Raw genomic sequence first — 17,455 nt, 5'->3', positions numbered from 1 at the left:
CCAGTGGGGTATTGCTCCTAGTAATTCCAACCACAAGTAGTCTAACTGGGATAAACAAACAGCCTTATGGACAAGGTGGACAACAGTGACACTCACAGTCCCCAGCCACAAACTTAGCAGCAACGAACTATGAGAATACATCACCTCAGTATCTGGTTTCAAAAATATCTCATCAGGAAAATGTGTGAAACACATCAGACTTGACTATAGGTTTACATAGAGAGCCAGGCTACACCAGAGTCACAATGATACTTTTCATCCCCATGCTGTGTCATGTCTTCAAGCCTGAGCCAGTTATTGAACATACCCCATTACTCGGTCAAGTGCTATGCATGTCACACATGAACTCTGACAAGTGACCATGTAAATATGTAAACCTGACCTGCAAGAGAATCTTTAACTTGCTATCGTCTTGAACGAATCTTAATAGAAAGTTTCACTACACTTTCTATATATATTCCAAGTATAAACTTAAACTCCAACTTTGGTAACTCAATGTTATAAGTTTATTCAGGCTGTCACCCTTCACCAAGGCAAACAAGTTAATACATTGAAGTCCGAAAATTATCAATTTACTCAAGTCAGGTCCACTCACATGTGGGGTCAGAATCTGCTAAATCAGATTAGTCATCCATTAGAACAACATTACTGATCTGCCCTGCCCACTGAATGCCAATGTGGCCGTATAAAGGGAAAGAAACAAGTTTAACCCGGGGATGGAAGCATTTGAAATCTTGTCTTGATCTTGGTCGGATTATAGGGAAACCTCAACATTGTCAACTGGATGACCAATGGCCGACAGTGAGGAATAGCAAATTGAAGATTCTCAGGTGTTCTCTGTAAACCTCGAGAGGCAACAGAGGAGTAAGGGGTCGCACAAAATGAAGTGAATGCCCATTTCAAGGGTAGAGGTCTATTCTCCGGTAAACGAAGAATTCCCTCCCTCGGAATTAGCATTCACTCTGAGAGTTCTAATTGCTGTTGAATTTCAATCTCTTGCCAAAATGGTGGTGCCCATGGTCAACCCTTAACCTCGGTTTTGAAGCATTTGAAAACTTCTGTCTTGTTCTGATTATGTGAAACCTAAAGCGACATGTACAGGTCAGTGCATCATGTACATCTTCATGTCCTTATGTAGTTCATGCCATTCAAGTACTGCACAATGATACATTTTAATAGCAAAAAGTAACACTATTCAATCCAGCACTGTATGGGAATGCACAGCTACAAGCATAATTGAAAACCTCAAGTGGATAGGATATCATTTTGAAAAGCTTTATGATGCATGGGTGCATCTAGTGACAGTCAGATAATGACATGTCATAATAGTTGGTTTGGATAACCCTTTGTGTTGCTGATTGAAATTAGCATGATGACCTAATGCAATCGTTTGAAGCAAACAGGTTTACCCTCTAGATTATTTCCAGAAGGCATCTGTTATAATGATTCAACCTACTAGACCATGTGCAGATGGCATCTGTTCTTGAGGCATGACATGATATACCATGAGGGAAGGACAGTCTGTTTTACCTGTTCGGACGCAACCTCCCTCCAGCCAAGTTGTATGAAGAATGTACTCCTGAAAAGATGAAGACAAAGAAAAAAATTATACAATTTCCAAAAAAAAAAATTTATAAATATGAAAACATGAATATTATTTTGGTACATGTCTATTCAGATAAAGTAACTGAGGACAGTAAAGGCCGATTTTTGTCGCTTATTTGAGATGATAAGACAATGGTGCCTTAAGAGCACAATCACTTCTCTTCTCTTTACTTTTCTTATCCATGCATTGCAACGGAACCCATCTGGGATTGAGTTTAACTTGACAAGAACAGACACTGCATGGTGCTAAAGGAGGAATGAGGGTCAAAAAGACATCAGCAAGGCCCAAGTAGAATGCTCACCCCTCTCTTCGTAGTGGCATAAAATTGGGTAATCGGGGAAAATAGATTTAGCATTACAAAACTGGACCCATTGTACATACTGTTCACACAAGATATGGTATTTTTGACACGAACAACACCAGATGAAACAGATCGAAATCATCTCAACTAATAACCATTTTATAGCCCCCTTTTCTGATTTCATTATTAACTTCTCTTATTGACATAACCACTCTAATAAACCAATGAAAACTACTCCATATTCTGTGTGTATCTTTCCCACTCACTGGGTAGGCCAGATAAAATCAAGTTAATATATCATGTAGCCCCGTACTTGGACAAGATATGCTTCCTAAGCAAAAAATGTTTGCACTGCTTCTGTGCTCTCACTCATTTTCATTAAATTTCCGAACAGAAGCTAACTGATTATCAGTCACTTCCATGCATAATAGTTAAATTTCTCTTCTGTTAGTGTCTCCCCTGATATTCATGGAGGGTCCTTTAAACGACAACTCCGACAACCAAACATCAATTTACTCTGGCCTCAATAGTCACAGCATACTACAGTGAAACTGTGTATTTTTCCCAGTTGTCACTACTTTTTGCTTCCCGCCAGGCACATCAAAGCTAATTAGCTATTGACGATCATTACTAGCACTTCGGAAACACACAAGTTGTTTCCTAGCTCATTCACTGTTTAATTGTTAGGCTATTGAACTAAACAGCTAGGCTAATGGTGGTACTTATGCTATATTTGTGTGTGGTTTTTCATTTAGCGTGTTTAGAGCTGCATTCTCATTTAGCAGAAGCTGATTCAATATTTGCAGAATACTGCTGTCCCTTTCGCGCTACTTGTACTGTTACGTTGCGCACCATTTTACTGTCAACTGAAATGGTCAATGAAAATTTCAATTGCTTGACTTAAATTCCTATCACTTACGTTCCAGATGCTGAAATTTTGAAAGTTCAAGCAAATCTTTGAAACTGACCAGGAATTTGAATGTGAAGAATCTAGGGTGCCCTCTCTTTCTCTGGACCCTGGATCCGTACCATAATGTTTAGCTGTATAGCCTCATTTGAATTAGATGAAAATATTAGCAACTCTGCAACTAATCTGACATGTCTCAAGCAGCAACAAGTTGCTCATTCACATCTCAACCCGTCAAAACCAGGCAATCCAATGTCGAAATCGGGCTCGACTTCCGTGGCAAATTCAATAAAACGTATCCAATAAATTCGGCTAATTTGCCGTGTGTGCCCACGAGCGGTAATCTAACATACGTGAATCGCTGGTGGCAACGAGAAGCATGATTGCGCCGGTGTTTATCCACTGGTGTATTTGTCATGGAAAAACAAGCCAACTGTTGATGTGTGCTGAGATCAGTCAAAGTTGGCGGAGGATTATTCCAATCTGGGCGCAAGTAGTCTGAAGGGTTGTAACCGGATTGTTATGGGAGTTAACTATATAAGGCTGCATATCCATAGAGTGTTCCATTGAAGACTGATGGACTTGTTGCGTCGGGACTCTGTGGTCTTGAGAAAGAAAGAATGTGCATGTTCATTTTTGTTATTCTAAGTCAAATGGCACATGTGCCCTGCACAAGAGGAAAAGTTCAAAAGGTACACCCACTGGAACACCCAATAAGCCGAACAACATTTCAATGTTTGTATGGCGTGTCACAAGATCATAAGCAAACAGAGAAAAACTATACACATGGAAAAACTGCATAAGCTGAAGTCTATGGATACAAGGTGGAGTAAGTTGCCACTGGTAGGACTTGGTTAATCTGTTCCCGAGTCAAATGATCTCTGCAGAATTCACTGAAGGACCAAACCCTGAGTGTCAGTCTCCTACTAGTTGATGCTCAACTCTCGTCTCTGTGACAGTATTCAGCCATCCTCCCTTCTGCATCACCTACATGTACAGTGAAATCATTAATGACCTAGCCTTAAATGAAAAAAAATATACCAACAGTAATCTCACCGACATAACACCATCGGATCTCACTCAACAAATAACCAACAATTTTTGTTTTCTCTTTACCAATTAACAAAATCAAACCAATAGATCACTAATTAAGCAAACATTTCATGAACTGTTTGGTCATTAATCACTCAATACTAAACGCTAGTCAATCTGACTCCACCGGTTTACATGTGGATAACCCAATGTATCTGTCGAATTCTGATTGATTAGTCCCAGCGATTCATTTGGCGAGCAGCGTAATTTGATTTGTAGGTGCGTCAAAGCTTTGGTGTTGGTTAGGGTCCATGAAGGGGGCCATGACCCTATTTGGATATCGTGTGATCAACAACTAGGAAAAGAAATAAGTCTACGTGCATGAAATCTCACAATAAAAAGCTAATTTTTTAGGTGTTGACTTGAGAATTTCGACCCACTTTTTAAATCTTTCAGCATGGGTAACTTTCACTGTCAAATTCAAATTCATAAAGGGAGTCATTTGCACCCCAACCCCTCCCCTCTCAGCCTCAAAGCAGAGTATTAACACCTAAGACTTTACCTGCCCAAAGATACAAAATCTTACACTTTGAGAACATGACCAGCATCACCCGACCCTGTCCCTGTTGATGGTGAATACCTCATCATACTATAAAATTTCTATTCACGCCTTTCCGGATGCAGTACAAATGGCCAGCGCCCCAGGCCCAAATCCATCTCACTTGAACAAGACCTCAATAGTACATACATTTCTTTATAGTTTGCACATGCTTTGAACCCCACTTTAGGTTGAATCAAATCTGGTGGTTACATCCCGGCAACAAAACGTGATGGTGATTAAATAAGAAGCGGAGTAATGGCAAAATTTGTCAAGCCATCATCCGGAATTGATGGCGTCCATTTTGAACGCAACAAATGCCAGTCGTTATTTACTTAGAGCGAGTGATGTTCTTTGTAAGAAAGAGCCGCACTCGTTTTTCAATCACCCCTCATCAGTTCTGAGTGGTTTATATCACAACGCAAAGGGATTCCTCAACAGAGGTGTTGGGGAAAGAACAGGCAACACTGATCTACTTGCAGACTGCTCGTGGTAGGGTGACTTGCTATTTTCATTTAAAGTGAAATTAGTAAGCTTACAGAAATTTCAAGTTGCCTTAACTGGGATTCGAACCACAGATCTGTGGATTGCTCTCCCAACTGAGCTATTGAGGTTTCCCGACTTTCTGTACTGTGTGATACCATTTTCATTAACCCACTTTAGTCACTTGAACAAGCTTGGACCCAATGATAGAAATGTTGGTTCTTTGCTTCACAAACACCCAATGTTCAAACACAAAAACCTGGGTGACAAGTCAGACTGTACAATAGTTCACGTCCTGTCTCTTTTTGTACAACATCATTTGAATGACAGTGGTGTTTTAGGCCGAAGTTACATAGACCTCATTCGTTCATTTACCACGAGTCACTTTCCGGGTTTTTCTTTCATTCCTCGGTGAATGCACGCCACAAGGCCGTGCATTCACAGGGGAAAGAAAGCAAAAGGGGAAAATGAGTCCTGGGAAATGAACGAATGAGGTCTATGTAACTGCGGCCTAAGTGACTTGTTCAAGGGCAAAGTCTTCTGTCACCTACATGTAGTAGGACATGAACAAAGTAACGCTAATTCCGATGATTTGGGTCCACTGGGTACTTGGCAATCTCCACAATTGCTATTGTGGGATATGTACATCAATCACATACCAAGACCAACAAATCAGTGAACGCAACCCGGATATCATCCCTGATCATAATAAAGTCACAATGTTTACAAATCCAGTGCCGCTACATCATGAAGTCAACTATTCCCTCCACGCTGAGTTTTCAATCTTTAGATTCGATAAATCATTCCAAAGTTATCGACCAGTTTTCCTATTGACAAGAATCTAATCAACAAATTCGACGAATCAATAGAGGATGAGTTTCCACGTGTGATGCCCTTTCGTCAGATCGATGAAAAGATAAGACGTCAAAAATTGACAAGCACTTTTCACAGGTTTTTTAGAGAATTTGTTAGTCAGTGATGCGGAATCCATCAGTCTTTGCTGTTCCTAACTTTGTGATGTCAAATGCCCTTTACCCGGTGCCGGTATACTCACGATACACAATATTGTTTCATTGCAGCTAATCTTAGTCCTTTGGTACTTAAGTGTTATCCATGCCACTATTTCATGGTGTCCAATTGTAGGCATAAAGTCCTTTGTAGGTAGGTGAAAGGTACTGGGGAGGAATGCTCCAATTTGCTAGCCTTTCACATTCCCTCCAATTTCAGTTTAAAGTCCCATCTGAGAATCCCAGCTTGATAAGAAAGTGGCCAAGCCCATCCCCTCAGCAAATCACTGACACCAATATCATAAATTCTCATCCCCTAATCATAACACTTCTGTGTACACCTAATCCTGTATCGATCTGACACATTGTCCTCCAAAACAAAAGCCCAGGAGGGGGCAGTCATCAAAATAGTCTCAGATTATCTGATTATAGGCAACTGGATTGGGTGTCGATCGACGTATATTTCCTCTTGTTGTTGTCCCGTTCTGATCGTTACTGGAACACAGAGGTGGAGACAGTAATCGAATTACATTGCGTGACCTGTAAAAGACCGTAATTGAATCATGTTGCGTGTCCTGTTGTGAGAGATCACTTCAGCCATAGATATTGAGGCCTTACCTAAGGGTTGACCACAGGTACCACCGTTTTGGCTTCAACATGAAATCCCAAAGCAATTAGAACTCGTTCAAAACGAAGTGAATGCCAATTTCAAGGGTGGGAGTCAGTTCTCTGGTAAACACAGAAAGAGTGATATTATTACTTACCTTGTGACCGACGCAGGCCAACCTCGGAATCCAATCAATTCAAGATCAGTGTTAATAAATTTCTTTCACAATATTCCGCTTTATTTTTTAACTATCCACGCTACTTTGTACTCAGTCTTTTAATGTCCTACTGGTCTGATGACTTAGTGGTATGGACCGGATAATGGACTGGCTGTCCAGCATGCATCGTGAAAATTCCAAACGCAGAAGAACACGAAAAACCCTTACCGAAAAATCTGAACAATTTTGTCAGTCATTTCTCTGCATACAACTTCGTTCCTTCCCGATGTTCCTCCAGCAATATTTTCATGTCTTGATAGATGCTAACAAGGAATATAAAGGCCTACTGAACCACACAATAACCTTTAAAAGCCAGACATCGCTTTCGGCCAATCTTTTAACAAACCACATCACAGTCAGAAGACTGGAAGAGTACTTCTTGCTGTGGGCCCCTCATAAAAAGGTTTCATCTTACAAGTAATTTAACAAAGCATTGCTTGGCTTGAGAAGTTATGTTTTAATCCTTGTTGCAAAAGAGTTAGAGTCAGACATGATATTCTGACTTTAAATGGCCACTACTTGATACCACTTAAGAGTATAGAAAGACTTTCAACATGTTTAAGACGTATTGACTTTGTTCCAGATCTCGGGAATAAAATAAATTAAGACAACTTGACATTATCTTCAGGCATGTCGTGTTTAGCTTTTGTGGTTGAAGTGTGCAGCAGTTAATGACCGACCAATCATTCACTGCTGATGTCGGGTGTACTTTTGTCAGGTTTTATTTCAAAGTTTCCATCTTCAAGCCAAGCTTACCAGGCGCTGACTACTAGCAGTTCGATTTCAGAGTTGCTGACATTGGGGATGGAGGATAATTACCGCATTACGTTACTGCAGTTGACATCAGAAAACTGAAGCCAGAAAAGTAGCCTCAGAATCGACACTTTATTCACTGGAGCTTACCTAATCAAAGACTCATACAAATTGACTGCACTTATGAGGTTTGTCATAAGCAACAGTCAATCGCTCATTCACAGTTTCGACTTCTGCAGCAGTTACTATAAATTCCCAGGACAGATGAGCCCAAAAACTTATTAACACAAAAAGTGGAATAGCTCAGCGGTTTGAGAAGAGCATTGCACATCACATCACACCACAAGGCATAATTATTTGTAGCCAACTGGAGAGAAAAATAAGGCTTACATTTAAAACTTGGCTTCTTCTGAAGCAGTCATCTAAGACTGGTTTTCTCTTGCCTTTTCCTCATCTACAAGTAAACTGTACAGCACCAAAGCACAAGGCATCATTCTTTGTAGCTGTCTGGAGTAAAAACAAGGCAATATCATTTTAAGCTGTATCTCTACAAGACCAGTTCCCACCTGCCTTTACCTCATCTAAAAGTAGACTGCACATCCCCACATCACAAGGCATTGTTTGTCGCTGACGAGTGGAAACACGCTAAAGCCAACTTTAAACTTTTCTACTTCTAATTCAGTCATCTACAAGACAAGTTTACACTTGCCTTTACTTAGTCTACAAGTAGACTGCTCAGCATCAATGCACAAAGGGAACAGCCACAAGGCATCATTGTTTATGGAAATATAAAGATTGCTATACTAAAAGTACTCTATTCTAAGTACTGCCTTTGGCTTCAGATGTTATACCAGGGCTTGTTATACTCGTATAGTATTGTAATGTACTGGTGTGTGGAGGCATTCAATTTGAGACCATTTCAGTACAAACAATTGGTGTCATAACCCTGAACTCCAAACTTCCAGAAGAAAACTATTTCTAGAAGATCCGGTGCTGTCAGTGTGATATCAGGAACAGCTTTCTCTGGTGTCTATGATATTCTCCCAGTATCATATCATCACAGCATGCTACAACACAGGAGAAAACCACCATTGTCATTGGACAAATATCGATATACACACATATCATCAAATTCTCCTTTTTCGAATCCAATGACCATTTATTGACATAGCCTTGACATGAGCTGTCCAGTCCAGCTATGCCTCATAAATCATCATTATACATGTTGTATCATGACTTGATGGAAATCGATCACCAGTAACTATCTGTTAAAAGGGATTTTGCAGGACAAAAGCTTTAGCCTACCTGCTACATTTTCACAGTCCAAGAAAATATATCTTCACATTTCCTCTTTCACAGTCCGGTGCAAATCAGTTAGCGAGCTTCGGCCTGATGAAAATGTGGATAAAAGCGTTCCATTCAGAAACTTGAGTATGACTCAATGATGTATCAATTGCCTTCACACCGACTTACATGTAGACACGAAAAGGGCATTGTACTGCTCCTATGAAATTTGCTTCGACCCCTACAAGGGGGCAAGAGAGCTTCTTTAGACATATTTGGAAAATTTCAACTTGACTCCTATTCTTATGAGAGTACAATATGTTTGCAATACACAGATACAGCTGGATGTATGGTCTTTTCGGTGCAATATTTAACACAGGTCTGACGTGACATTATTTGTCAAGTTGCCTCCTCAGGATGTGCATTCAAATCTTTGTGGACTGCCAGGGAAAGCCCGGTTTGAGTAATCGAACATTAAATGACATGATGACAAACCCCTCATCCGCATCTTGTTAGAATGAGTGCATCAGACACCTTCTAATATTACAATACAACTTGCTCAAGGCAAGTCATGTGAAGAAGAAGTGTTCATCGTGAAAGAAATGGATAGGAACAATGGCTTACACCACCTCCAGAAGCTGATGCACTCTTGATGTCTGAGTAGATACCATAAATTCTGGGATGAACTAATTGACATTTGCTCAGTTATTCATTGAAACATTCTACAAGTGAGTTAGAATACATACCGTGTTGTGTAAATAAGAATAGAAAGGTAGGCCATTTTACAGCAGTATGATAAAAGTTGGTTTATATCCTACATGACTGAATATGCCAAACTAACTTTGAGATTTTTCTCAATATCTGACGATGAGACCATAATTGCTCCTAATTTGGCATCTAAACTATAGGGCACTAATAAGTGAGAGACAATTACAGAAGAATGGTTCGCCTAAATGATTAACAAAAATACAGAAGTGTTTCCTATCCGTTACTTATGGAATAGATTGGAGGCACATCTTGTGATGCACGAGTCTAAAGATGGTCCAACACTCGTCTCCCGGTTCCATGGGACAGGGCTGGCATTTCTCCAGTAGCTTGGGGTGGAACCCTTTGAGGCTTGGTGGCCAGCAGTCTTCCAACCTTGTGGGACTGCCCTCCTAAGCACCACATCGAATAATTATTATTTTGACCCAATCTAACTTTTCATCCGCGTTCTCAGAATCTGATACAGCTGCCTTATATCAACTAAGATACAATCTTCATTTCAGATTTCATGAAATATTTCATAAATATTGTATCACTTTATTGATCAATGGCGGAGCATCGTTTGACCATCAATGTTACTTGTATTCAACACAAACCGATATCGATGAACCCAACGTTGAAAGTATTAACATTCTACCAAATTTGCAGGAATGTAAATATCTGATCTTATATCCTGATACAAAGGAGTATCTCGATTCAAATCATTTCATTTTCCCCAGTGTATAAAACGAGCCTCCTCCCCAATAGCAACTGAATGGAGTTCTATACTACTCTACTTCCATCACTTTGGGACATTTTAATTGAAAACCAGAATCAGTAGAAATGCGGATACTCAAACTGTAGCAAATCTCAAGCAATCTCGAGAAATGCTTCAGGAAATATAGGAACACACAGAAGTGTCTGCAATTGAGGTTCAGTGTCATCAACACTGATGCAGTGTAACGTTGCAATTTGCATGTAACCATATATTTCAGTAAGGTTTGGCTTGCTCTGATGAAAAAACTGTAAACTTATTCTATAAAATATGAAATACCAGTGCGATAAACAGGTGTGGTTTCAAGGGGGGGGGGGGCTTGCATGGTTCCAGCTACTGTCCCTCTTTCTCCAAACCTGGGTCCTCGACTATGACACAGTCATGGCCTCGAGTTTCCCTGTTCATTTCATAATGAAATCCTTTGGTAATTGCAGATTCAAATAACACCATCCTTAGTTGATATCTAAACACACTCCAGAATAGATCATCTGAGAATCAGCAATGTTGAACCTCATTCCTATCAACGGGCCTTTTGTTATATTACTTCAAATATCGTTATTCTTTTTGTAATATCAATACCTAATATTTCCTCTCAATATCTAGTAATCCCGTTCCACGCCATCCCATCTCCGATTGGTAAAGGCGACATTCCCTTAATAACGAGTGTGTAATTCACCGCAGGTCGCGTGCCGTAATAAGCATCAAATCAATCAGAGCAATCGGTATTTTTGCTCTGCCATTTTATATCAATCAACAAGCTGTGGCAGTCCTTTGTACGACGTGTTACGCGAGAGGAGTTTTAGCAGCGGGGGTGTTATGTGCTCTGAAGATGTATTGAATATTTCTCTGATGACGATTATGAATGGCTGATTTGGATCTGTGACTGGAGTAAGTAAAATGGACCAAGCATAATATAAGTGAGATAACTCATCATTAAGGTAATCAAAACTTGCCATTCTTAACGAAGGAATAATTTTCCCTTCAGATGCTAGGACAGTAATTCAAGGGCGTAGAAAAAAACCACAATTTTGCCTCCAAAAAAGGGTTGATTCTAACATCGAAAGACACAGGAGTTAAAGTGAAATCATCTGTTCAGGTTTTGGGTTCCGAAACACTGATGTTTTGGCCTCAAACTTTAGGCAACGTATTCCCTATGATCAGCTCCACAATCTCACTGAGATTTTCCAATACTACCCAAGTTAAAAGAGCAGCCAAAGCAAGTAAGATGAAGGCTTCAGTGAATCAGAGTCAATGGTCAATATCAACATCAGAGGACTTGGGAATTGAAGTGAAATTTGTCCAGGTTGAGTTCTGAAACAATGATATTTGAAACATGTGTCCAACACCTCAAACTTTAGGCAAAGCATTCATCATGATCAGATCAACAATCCCTCCGAGAATGTTCAATACTCGCCGAGTTAAAAGAGCATCCAGAGGCAATTGCTTCAGTGAATCTCATCAGAGCCCCGGGTTGATTATAAAATCCTCTGAACTGATAAATCAATTAAGCATCGGTAATCAATGAGAGGAGATCAATTAACAGCTGTTGTCTCTCATGTAAACTGACAGTGGACGCTTTTAATGGCGCGTTGATAAGACAAGGAGGGGTTTGGACTCCTTTCCTCTTGAGATGAGCATATCTTGTTCACGAGGGAACATTTCCATTTCTGACAAACATCGGCAAGAGTATTGTTTATTGAGTAAAAGTGCTTTACCAACAGTAGCAAATGTAATTTCTGTCATATGTTGATGTAGCCTTTTTTCATATTTCTTATTTCTGTTCACATAGGCCTTTTCCTGATTGTTATAATCCAGTGTTAATCGCCACGAAAAAATGATAGCTGAGTTCACCAAAAACCTATCTGGTCAAGTGCAACAAAGCTGACTAAAACAGAGGGAAAAAAACATGGTCCTGGCAGGGATTGAAACCTGGACCTCTAGTGTATAAGGCCTTTACTCTATTGACTGAGCTAAAGTGAACATTCTCTAGCATGTCTAGTCAAAGCTAGTAGGAATAATCCAACCACTACAAAAATATTTATCAATATCCTCCTCCACATGTCCAAAGTGAATCAATCTTATCCATTTGTCATGTTTATGAATAGAAGTATGTGGTCGCATTTAGCTACCACCATCCACCTTACTTCCTCCTCAATACTGACCAGCCACCTGAGGCCACAAAATAGACATCTTTGATCTTTGATCCTCCCCACCTCAACCCAAGCAATTTGATAACAAACATATCACACGATTCTGCCAACCAACTTGCCTTCGTGATAAGCCTGTCTAGGCTTTCAGATGTTCACCAATAAAAATGTGTCCCTCTAAGCTATCTAGTTGAGATGTATTTTTGGCAACACTGCAGTGTTTTTTTGAACGATATTATTGCTTTCCTGTTATGAAGGCGTTTGAGATTGGCAGTTATTGGTTTGTCTGACCTCGGGCATTGAGAGCTTTTTATCCTGGTGAGCCAGGAGGTTTTGGTTACGGTAGCAAAGGTGGGGAGAAAATTATGAGAGTACTTTTGGAAGTCATGACCAAGGAAAACTGTAAATATCAGGACAAGTTTAATGATAGTATTCTTGTATCTCCGATAGTTGCCTACAAGACCAGATACATGATATAGAGACAACTAAAGATACGACTTATTTCCAGCGTCCTAGTTTCCCCCAAAGCTCAATGTGGCATATTTTTCCCATTAGACGTTGTTAAAATGATGCAAAACTCCTATTAAGTGGACATACGATATTCCGATACACAACAATTACATCACTGACAAGTTTGAGGAGGATATCGAATTGGTCCACGAGAGCTAGGAATTGTTAATCTTTAACCAAACCAAACCCGACCCTGTCATCAAAACCACTCTGCAACATACCAACCATCTCTTCAGTATCACCATAGGAAGTCAATGACACCATCACATCATATGGCTACTCAAAATACCAATGTGCATCTTCAGGTCACCAATATCATTTGATGGGCTTGGAAAAAATATGTCCTCGAACGCATTGGTCCATGTGGTATGTTGTTACTAAGCTTGTGGCTTCTTATTTGTGGCAAGATCTCCATTATTGGAGCATGGTTGTAGAGCTTTGAAGCGAGAGGCTCTGGTACATGTATTGTTATTATTACATGCTCTGTTTGCTTGATCAGATCAGCTATAAACATTTGCCTGGCCAAGCAACTCTTCTTGCAAGATGACAACGTTAAAACTGCACATACCCTACCAACACAGAACCATTTTCAAAACTGACACACATTCAAGCCCCTGGGGGAGCTCCTGCACCAAATCCAATGGCCATGGTTCCAGCGCAACAACACAAATGCTGGCCAGAGTGCAATATGATTAGGCAGGCCAGCTGCACTTGGGGTGATCTCAAAAAAGTTCCACCTTCCGCTAAAGAACTACTGGACAATGAATGAGTGTTATCAGGGGATTGCAGGATATGGGGAATTACAAGGTGATACTGAGTAACTTCCATGGCAGGTTTCACCAATTCCGCTACCATGATTGTATTACAGTATAAAGCGTATGCAAGGCAGTGTTTTAATTTTTCATGCTATTATGACATGGGCATCATTAAAACTGCTAATGCTTGTTTTGAAATGAACAGCGGCAATGATGGTAATTCTTAAACTCTATGGTTACAATGTATTACTGTTTACAGTGTATAATCATACCAAACACTGCTGAGATGGAGCTGTCATTTCACCCAAAACCTCAATTGGGCATGTGTACAGTGCCGCAGCTATACAGTGCTTATGACTAATATTCATAACTCGCTGCCGGCTTGGTACCCATTTATTTCTGGGTTGAGAGGCAAAAAGAGTGCAGTGCCTTTCACAAGGACACAAAAATGCAAAAGCGCCAATCCTTCTCAGTATTGAACCCAAACGTAACAGCTAACTGCGTTCATAACAAAAACACACCAGCACTTAAAAAAGATTTCCATTTACTTACCTTGTTGTAAATAATATCAGGGTACTCTACCAGAAGATGGCTCTTCTTCTAACGATACTTGGAATTTTCAAATCCCAAATATAAAAGGTACTTTTAACGGAAGAACCCAGACCCTCGAGGTATATTGCGTATGTGCCACATAACACAATATTGCCTCCATCTGAGTATTCATTTTCCGTTAGCACATACGCCTCTCGCGAGGCTCAGGCAGAGTCAAGTGGTACACAAGTAACAGAGACATTCCCAGGGACCAATGAAAAATACCATCATGAACAACCTTGATACAAAAAAGCGGTAGACGGGCAAAAAATTGGCTGGCTAAAAGAATGATTGATATGCAATGGATGGCAAGAGTAATGATAGTTATTTGCTATTGATGAAAGACACAGATGATTGGGACATTGTAAGTGTTGTTTTTTTCTGAAGCGTCCGACAAACAAGCAAGATTTGTTGCCGCGACCCACATCCAAGATCACATGCGATGACAATATCTCGTTTGGTGTGTCATCGCAGATGCTTGCAACAGGAATGTGTTACCGGTATAGTAACATGCGACATGATATCAATATCATCAATCCAGCGATTACCTGTTTTAACCACCGACAGACAATCTTTTTAACGCTCATCATAGTGTTAACTCACATCCTCCCCTACAACATCAGAAGCCCACATTCTGGCAAATATAATTCCTAATACCAACCCTTAGTCTGCTAGTGTTTTTTTATCTGTAGACAGGCGAAGAAGTGGCCTCAAAGGAATGATTGAGGTGCAAGGAAACGGCTGGAGTAATGATAGCTATTTGCTCTCCATCGGATGATGGGTAATTGTTGTTATTTTCTAGCTATAGGCTGGACATGTTGGGAAAGTTCTTGTATTATTGTCCATGCTATTTAGTGCTTGGCCATCTCGACAGGATATTGTCTTGTGCCCATCCAATTTGTGCAAAAAATGAATTACCAAGTAGCTTCACCATGGTACATTTTTTCTCACCATGATGAAACATGAATTCACCATAGTGAAGCTGACTTTTTGGGACTGATGATGTTTCCTTAATTTGAGCAGAAAAAAAACATGCGAGAAAAAGTTTGGATTCAGAAATTTTTTCATACATGTAAGTTCAATATTGCGAAAGATTTTCAAAGTCAAAATATTTTTGGGACCAATGATGTTTCTTCAATTGGAGCAGAAAAAAATCAAGTGAAAAAGATATTTGGACATAAGGTGAAAACACTCAATAATGAGCGAGTCCAACGAACTGCCCATGTTCATACTCAAAGACATAGACGCTTTGTTTGAGATGCACATGTCCTATCATTTGAGCCAGCCCCCTCTTTCATGATACTCTCAGGGGCTGCTTGAGATTTTGGAAGTGTTTTAACTTTCTCAGCAATTTCATATAGGTTTCTTTCTTCATGCATTCTCCATGTGTCATGCTGAATGAAATGATGTCATGGCCATTTTCTGCTTGCTTTCTTTTGTCTGTCCTTCCACCATTGCAGGTGATAACGTTAAGTGAAAACACTCTTTAAATGAGCCAGATGCTGAAAAACGTGCAAAAAAACTTGTCTCGAAGAACGCTCCCAAGGCAACAAAACAATTGATTTTGAACTAATCGCTTTAGTCTCATTTCTACAGCGTAGCATCCCAAAGCTATCAAATTTATAAATCATATTTCGTATTTGTGTGAGGAAATTTGACAAGGGAATTCCAATACATTTCTTACACTCCTCGAACCAAACAGCTGAGCCATACTTTGCATTTGTATTGTAAAGCTTGGCAGAAAATGTGTGGCTTGACAGAAAATGTGTGGGAACTCATTTTCTCTTTTTATTTCCAAAGTTCACGAAAATTTCAATTTTGTTCTTCGGAATTCATTGTTTCTAGTTTGGAGAATTACGAAAAAATGATCAGTTTTTCAAATAAAAAACCACATTCTAGCACTTTTTATCTTCGTGAATCAAGATTTTTCGCGAGAATTTGCAAAAATAAAACACAAACGGAAACTTTGTTGTCTGCAGTATTGATCCCTGATTGATATAGCACAAGATTCCATATCAATTGTCCAAAAGATATTGATACGATATTGATACAAATAAGATCGTTTAATAGCGATATTTTCAAGTAAGAATGTTTGAGTATTGGATAGAGTTTATTGAATCAAATTGATACAATCAGACAGAATTTATATCGAAGGCAATATATCAATAGCTTTCTGGGAAGAATAGAGCAACAGAATCGAATGCTGGATGGATTGGTATTTGTAAGGTGAGTGACACGAAGTTATGATTGCCTTGCTGAAGCTACATGTATATTAAAGCTTTGTGGGCTATAGAGGGAAAAATAGCACCAGCAGTTTATCAGAGGCAGTACACATCTGGCCTATGTCCCCATACTACCGAATGAGCACTCAGCATAAGGATAGTATATTACAGAGATTTACCAAAACACTGCTTGATTATGCAAAAACTGCTAGGCGCACTGATATCAACTTAATGGGATTTATAGATAGAATGTCTGATTAGATAAACAGCGCTGCTCATAGCAGATATGCAGTAAAAGGGGGATGAATATTTGATGAACATTTTTTGTCCCTCCGTATATCTTTTTAAACCTCACCATACATGACGTGTAGTGATGTGAATATATATTGCCTGTCATAGATAAACAAAAATTCCTTGTCAATAGTATGACGAGAAACACATTTTATCAATACATTTGTATCGATGTTATTAAATGTATTCAATTTTATTGCAATGTGACCTTGGTTGAACAGTCGACTGGCAATCCAAAGATATGTGGTTCAAGGCAATAGTCAAGGCAGCTTGATTTTCAGTACTTATTTTTACCAAAAAATCCCGGAAACTCTCAGAAGAACAATTCCAAGACAAAATAATGATGATGACTTTAGCAACAACACGCATAGTACATCGATAAACATGTTAACCTTTACTCACTTCGATATCTTTATTTACATTGGAAACAAGAAATCGCTTCACAAAGTACAAATAATCAATTTCCCCTTAATTTTCACAACTACCCACTCCGCCTAAAGTTAAGACACCATCTAAATGAGTTGAATGCCTTTATAGATTTCCAGCTGATTGCGCTGATTTCATTCAGCCCCAGCACGCTCTCGTGATTGTGACGACAAAATTATCGATCTGATTTTGATAGAAT

The 17,455-nt window shown here is 39.5% G+C and overlaps 1 protein-coding gene across 14 annotated transcripts in view; it reads right to left on the bottom strand.

Moving 5' to 3' along the window:
• The window catches only part of LOC135502200 (nephrin-like), a 194,692-nt gene that overhangs the window by 120,982 nt on the left and 56,255 nt on the right, over positions 1–17,455 (bottom strand). For 13 of the 14 annotated variants that reach the window (XR_010449744.1, XR_010449745.1, XM_064794850.1 and 10 more), the window contains one exon: positions 1,531–1,579. The exons of the other annotated variant lie outside the window; for it this stretch is intronic. The gene's annotated coding sequence lies outside the window, so the exon portion shown is untranslated. The remainder of the gene's footprint in view (positions 1–1,530; positions 1,580–17,455) is intronic. 14 annotated transcript variants of the gene reach the window in all.

This window comes from Lineus longissimus, chromosome 18 (genome assembly GCF_910592395.1).
Source record: "Lineus longissimus chromosome 18, tnLinLong1.2, whole genome shotgun sequence".
Lineage (NCBI taxonomy): Eukaryota > Metazoa > Nemertea > Pilidiophora > Heteronemertea > Lineidae > Lineus > Lineus longissimus.
The sequence above is the reverse complement of the archived record's forward strand: the minus strand, read 5'-3'. Positions and strand labels throughout refer to the sequence as shown.